Source organism: Rhamphochromis longiceps, linkage group LG3 (assembly GCF_057381845.1).
Source record: "Rhamphochromis longiceps isolate RC_006_pf linkage group LG3, R_longiceps_female_GT1.1, whole genome shotgun sequence".
NCBI lineage: Eukaryota > Metazoa > Chordata > Actinopteri > Cichliformes > Cichlidae > Rhamphochromis > Rhamphochromis longiceps.
This window is the reverse complement of record NC_140559.1, coordinates 9,275,541-9,282,043: the sequence shown is the minus strand read 5'-3', so window position 1 is coordinate 9,282,043 and position 6,503 is coordinate 9,275,541. Positions and strand designations below refer to the sequence as shown.

General features: G+C 42.9%; 1 long non-coding RNA gene across 1 annotated transcript; it reads left to right on the top strand.

Moving 5' to 3' along the window:
* Positions 1-4,358: 4,358 nt before the first annotated feature.
* On the top strand, positions 4,359-5,343 carry LOC146672825 (uncharacterized). Its single transcript, XR_014908525.1, has 3 exons — positions 4,359-4,563; positions 4,723-4,781; positions 4,866-5,343. It is a non-coding gene; the product is annotated as an uncharacterized LOC146672825 (long non-coding RNA).
* Positions 5,344-6,503: the final 1,160 nt, after the last annotated feature.

Genomic DNA, 6,503 nt, shown 5'->3' with positions numbered 1-6,503 from the left:
GAATATAAGTCTCTGCTGGTAGGTCGGGGTTAAGGTGCTTGATTATGTCCGCTGCAGGTGGTAAAAGACTATCAAGGATGTGTCTGGATCTTCGCAGTTCTGAAATGGCTGGATCCTTTAAGATGAGATCCACTCCAGAGCGCCATGTACCATAGTCCACCTCATGCTGTGGGTGTGGTAGTCTCCCAGAAAACATGCGCAGCTTATGGGATGAGCGTATGTTTACATCTTCGCTCTTTACTATATGCTCCACAACATACCTCTGTACTTCAGGTGGATTCAACTCAGCTGCAGACATACTGGTAGAATGTCCTTCTGTTGTTGTAGGATGTAGGGCAGCTGAAGAAGTGACAGGGCTAGCCATGTTGTGGGTTTGTCGATCCGGAGTGGCAGCCATTTTGTGTTCAGATGCGGCAGTGCATTCCTGCTTGAGCCCTTCTGGTTTTCCTGGGCGCAGTTCTGAAACAGCTCCATTTATTTGGGTCATTAGTTCTTGGAGAACTTCAGCAAAATCCTGACCAGACAGTTTTGCTACTTGTTTTAAGTCAGCTAAATAAGTCTTAGTCTTTGTGCACCCGACAGTAGCCGCATAGATTTTAGACAAGCTTTTTATATGATATTCATTATTTAAGGGCTTAAATGTATACGGCAGAATCGGACCCAATAAATCAAAAGCAGACCCCGTTTTAAACTCAACAACGAGCATATTATTAAACTCAGAGCCGGGTGAGTTTATTGGCACGGAGCGTTCAATAGCACCATACTGGAGAAGAAAATCTTCAACCTCCTCAACCACATATGCGGGGACGCCACTGACCAACACCGCGTTTGGTATTTTAACACCTAATGACTCCAACAAGTCCATGTTCATAGTAATATGGTGAGATAGTGAGACTGAATGTACACAACAATATTATACTTGACACAACCTCCTGGCTGGTTCGCCACTAATTTGTCTTATGTAGCAAGTACATAAGCTAAAATAATTTAAGTTGGTTATGAATAGTTGGGCTAATTCAGAAGATATCAGATTCGGCTCTAGGAGGTGAGTGAAGTACAATAAACGTACAACCACAGATATTGTGATTACAATTGTTATTTATAGTGAAAATAAAGTGCAATTACCAAACACCAATATTTACAAAATCTGCAGACAAGGAAAAAATAAAACAATTCAAGCTTGTAAAATATCCGCTGCACGGCAGTGCAGGAACCTCGTCCAACCTCTGGCAACAATGTCCATAAAGTTTATTTCATGAGTGATATAAGTCCAACGCGTATGACAGTCTAGACAGGTTGAAATTTGAAGTAGGATGATCAGCACTAAGATTCCAAAGCTGAAATCTCAGAAGTGAGATTTAGGGGACTAAACCAAGAGGGGAGAGTGTAGGCCGCAGCAGCCTCCTACCAGACCGCAGGAAGTTGTAGCTGGGGTTCTGGCTCGTTGGGCCTAGCTCGCCATCCAAAGTAGTGGTGTCGCTGTGGTCTCTCCAGGGCACCACTAGCCTGCACTATAATCACAAAACCACTATTAGCAAAATTCATCTAAACTTCCCAAGCTAGCTTTAGTTCCAGTGTACACATAAAATCCATGAGAAAATACAACAAATACATATCCAACCATTGTAATGAATTAAAACAAATGACAATCTCAAATAACAAAACTACAGCCACATAAAGTGAGAGCAGTAGTAATGCAGTAAGCCTCAGCCATCCCATCAGCTAATAGCACTGGCATACTGATACAGGTTACAAATACAAACAAACATTCAGACTCACTCACCATTCACTACGTGCGATGTCACATACGAGCCCCACGCATCTACCCACGGCGGTATCAAAATACTGTTGAACGCAATCCACAATTAATTCAAAACAAGTCAAGATAGTAAACAGCGAAAAGCGCTCGCCCCACGTACCTGTTGCCTCCATCCGCTAACGCCTCTCCCCCGCGTCGTTTCGAGGCGACAACCCGGAAGGCATATATCGGTGCCTCGCGAATGTGATTGGTCACAACAGGCATGTGCAGCCTCGCGGCGTGGCGTGCGTCATGACGCACGATGCCTTCACGGACACGCTCCGGTTGGAATTTAAGATTCCAATTTAGTTATAGACGCAGTTCTTTTATTTTTTATGTGGGTTACACTAACACTACATAATAATTCACAATCTTTAATTAGGGGTCTAACATGGCATAAAATAATATTATAATACCACACTGGCAAACTTCTCCCAATGTTTCCACTGAAGGGGTTGAAAGTTAAAAAGCGCTGAAGGTTAGGTTTGGAGTAAATCATGGATGTGCGCACGTGTTTGTGTGCAGCTTGTAGTGCAAACGTGCGTGCAGAATTCATGCAGACATGTGTAACTGGTCGTTTTGAGGTAGAAAAGAGTGATGCGCGGTCAAGCTGGTAGTTGAAAGTGTCAGTCAGAGTAGAAGAGCATTGTGTAAAAATGCAAGTAATAACAAAAAAGTGCAAGTCATTAATCGCATCACCCTGAAAAACCTGAGTAAGGAGTGTAGCTCCTGATGAAAGGAGGAGCACTGAAAACCAGGAAATGGTGTTTCTGGAACAGTCTGATGACTGAAGCTGGATGTTTGAAGTCTCAGTGAACTGCTTGTCTTTTCCCTCTCCCCACAGCTCCTCCCTCAGCGATGTATATGGCTATATGTTATGAACAATGTGCTGATGTCCAGGGATGTGCAGAGAGGTTTAAAGGGGCGGGTGCTCAAAGTTAAAAAGGGGCACATTGAACCAGGCAGAATAACAACAACACACATTCATCAAGAATCTAATATGGGAAGGGCAGGGCTGTGTTGATCTGAGACTGTAAACATTAAAGAGTCCACAGGAGAGATGGTAGCTGATTAAACAAGGGTCATGAGATAATAACAAAATGCAAAGATTGGTGACAGCGCTTGGAACCATAAGGACACAAAAAACTGTGACATAAACTCAGTTCTGCCTGTGAATCACTCTTTGCTTCTCTTCTTCCTTCCATCCCATCATTTCATATATCACTCTGCACTTGCTGTCTATGTGAGAACAAGGCACAACTTGCTATTGCAATAAACTATAATCTAATTATCCACACCTAACAACTCTTGCACTTAATCTATAATAAAATGATGACAGAAAAATGTTATAGCACTGCCTTTAGTAGCCTCACACAGCTCCTGCTGTTTCCTCCTCATGTCCTTACCAGCCATGTCTGCACAATGTTATATCATGAGTAATAATTTTTTTAATCCAGCTAAATAAAACACACACATGCACGCACACACAGTGACATTTTAGACCTTCTTCAGAATACTGTATATACTGTGGGCATCATGGTGCTGATCCAGAATCCTTACATTATTATTTATTACTAGAGCTACAATAATAAAGCAATGAGGAGGGGGGAGTAATAAATATGAAATAACGTCATTACGATGATTCCATGTGTTTCACTATCCACTCTGTGCAGGGCAAAGCTTATTACATTTTTAAACTGTAGAGATACAATCATTTTACTGCTGTAAAATCCAACTTTTGTCTTATTTAAAATATAAATCTAATATAATCTGCTTCTTAATGTATGTTCTTTAAAATACAGCGTGTGTTTTTTAATATATTATAATTATAATAATTATTATGTGGACATGCATATTAGATCGTTTTTTAGTGAAATATAATCCCTCCAGAAAGGCAGGAAAAGCCCGGAAACTTACTTTAAAACTAAATATGTTCCCTAAAACAGTGACAGAGCTACAGACCCATGACAGCCTTACACAGGTAGCCAGCAGCTGTGACCAGCACTACCTGTGCAGTTAATAATAGGACAGGTAATGTTTGTCGCGCTGTTGCACACACAGCACGCTCGTTTGTTTCAGTTCGTCAGTTGCAACAGGACAACTTACCAACGTGTACGTAATAAGCTAATACTCCTGGGTGCTACACACTACAGTGTGCGCTGTACACCTACTTACTGGTTTTGTCGCATCAGTCTGTGTCTCTGAGTTAACTTGTGTTTCTCCTACAGCTCCGGACCGCTAAAAATGCGCGTGCTCTTTGTGAGCTCGTTCCCGGCTCGTAACCAGCGCGTTCTGCCGTCAAGGGCGATCATTGGTTAATAGTGATCATGTGACTGATGCAAGCCAGATCCTTTTATTTAGCAAAACTGTGATTAATAGTTAAATATTATTGTTGAGGGGCACAGACAAGACTCCGCACACACACACACATAAAAAAATAAATTAAAAAAATTTAAAAGTTGCCTCAACAAAAGGGCACTTTGGGCACTCATCAGGAAAGGGGCGGGTGCTCAAGCCCCTCTAGCCCCCCCCTCTGCACGTCCCTGCTGATGTCCGTATCAGGTAACAAACAGCGTGACACAAACGGAGAACATTGTGTCCACTCGATAATATGCTGCTCTAAAAAGGCTCCATCCTGCAGGCAAGTCGGCCCAGCTTTACTCGCACAGCCTGCCAGCTCTGTTTGAACAGAAAGGACATCTGCACAAGAAACACAGCAGCCTGTCGCTCAGCACCAACCGCCTCACTGAGCGGATCAGTCTCAGGTACGACACGCCATCACAGATGCAGGGAAACAGGAGCTGTAGGTGCAGCAGTGTTAATAATGTCATGTATGATGCTACCGCCTGATTTTGAGGAAGGAGGATACTGTAAACCCAATTTTGTCTGCTTGTTCTGACCTGGATATTCTCTGTTGGCCACAGAAAGTTTGCCATATCTGTAAAGATTCCTGACACTAAAGGTTGTAGGAGGTGCAGTGTAGGTAAGCAATGCCGAGTTACTCTGGTCAGTCTGTTTGTTCACGGAGAACAACTGCAGACACTTAGTCCTGCTCTCTCTGTTTCAGCAAGAAACCCATACACAGATAGCACATTTCTGTGCGGGGCTGTCCCATCTGGCCTGGTTTTACTCTTGTGGTATGAGCCTCTTCAAAAGTTCATGCATCTAAAGGTTTGTACAGATATGTCGAACTTGCCACCTGAATAAATGTCTTCCTTTCTAACTCTACCCCGATTTCCACAATGCAAACCAGCCATTAGACCTGAATTACATAAAAGTAGACAGACAGCATATCAAAATCTGAAGCTGAAGAATGTAATTGATTTTTTTTAATAACATATGCATACTTTTTATTCAAGCCCAACAAGATTTTAGAGACTAAATAAAAGAAACGTTGTATGAACGCCGTCCAAAAACACCAACAGCACCTTCACTGGGTCCAAGCTCGTGTAACTGAATGGTTACCATGTGTTTTCTGTGCTACAGGAACAGTGTTATCAGCACACAGTTCAACGCCAGCATGCACCATTAGATCACATAGCAGACTAATTGACAGTTTTTTTGTGAATGTCTCGCACATTTCATGAAGATAATGTATGTACTGTGAGAAAAGAGCTCTGTGTTAAGCCTGTCTGCAGTCCTAACACAATGCTGCTTGGAGAAACACGCCTGTGCCACAAAATTATGGAAAAGTGGCATCAGTCCAAAGACGTGCAGTTAGGGGACAGGTTCATTGGAAACGCTAAATTGCCCAAAGGTGTGAATGTGTGCGAATGGTTGTCTATGTCTATGTGTTAGCCCTGCCACAGACTGGGTCCTGTCCAGGGTGCACCCCGCCTCTCGCCCTAAGACAGCTGGGACAGGCTCAAGCACCCCGCCACCCTGAAAAAGGATAAGCGGAAGCAGACGGATGGACGGATGCTTGGATGGATGGATGCATAGACGGATGGATGGACAGATGGACGGACAGATGGACGGACGGATACGGCTGGATGGATGGATGGATGGACGGCTGGATGGATGGACGGACAGATGGATGGATGGATGGACGGATGGATTGACGGACGGACGGGTGGATGGATGGACGGATGGGTGGACAGGTGGATGGATGGACGGATGGATGGATCGAAGGGTGGATGGATCGACGGGTGGATGGATGGATGGATGGATGGATGGATGGATGGATTGTAATGTGTCTTATCTTATTAACATGATAGTGATTTATTGATTCTAACCCTAAATCTATCCAGTAATGTCTGCACATATTTTCAGTACTGATTTTAAAGTGTTTTAATCCTTCTGTCACTCAGGGAACCCAATAAGGATTCAAATACTTCAAAAGTCAACCAATGACATTGATGTGTAAGACTATTTAATAATTATTTCTTTTTTATATTTCATTTATTCATTCATTCTTTGCACTGTGATTTAACCCATCTTTGTGTAAAGCAGGGGTGTCAAACTCCAGGCCTTGAGAGCCAGCGTCCTGAAGCTTTTAAATGTATCTCTGCTGCAACACACCTGAATAAAATTATTAGGTCATTAGCATGACTCTACCCTACTCAAGTAAATTTAAATAAATGTAAGTACATACCACCAGGTAGCTCCACTCGTACCCAGTGTAACGGGAAGTGAGAGGGTTAGGTTTTGGCGCTTTGAATGTTCAGTTGTGTGATGCAGCGATTAACGTTTGAGTAAAATATTG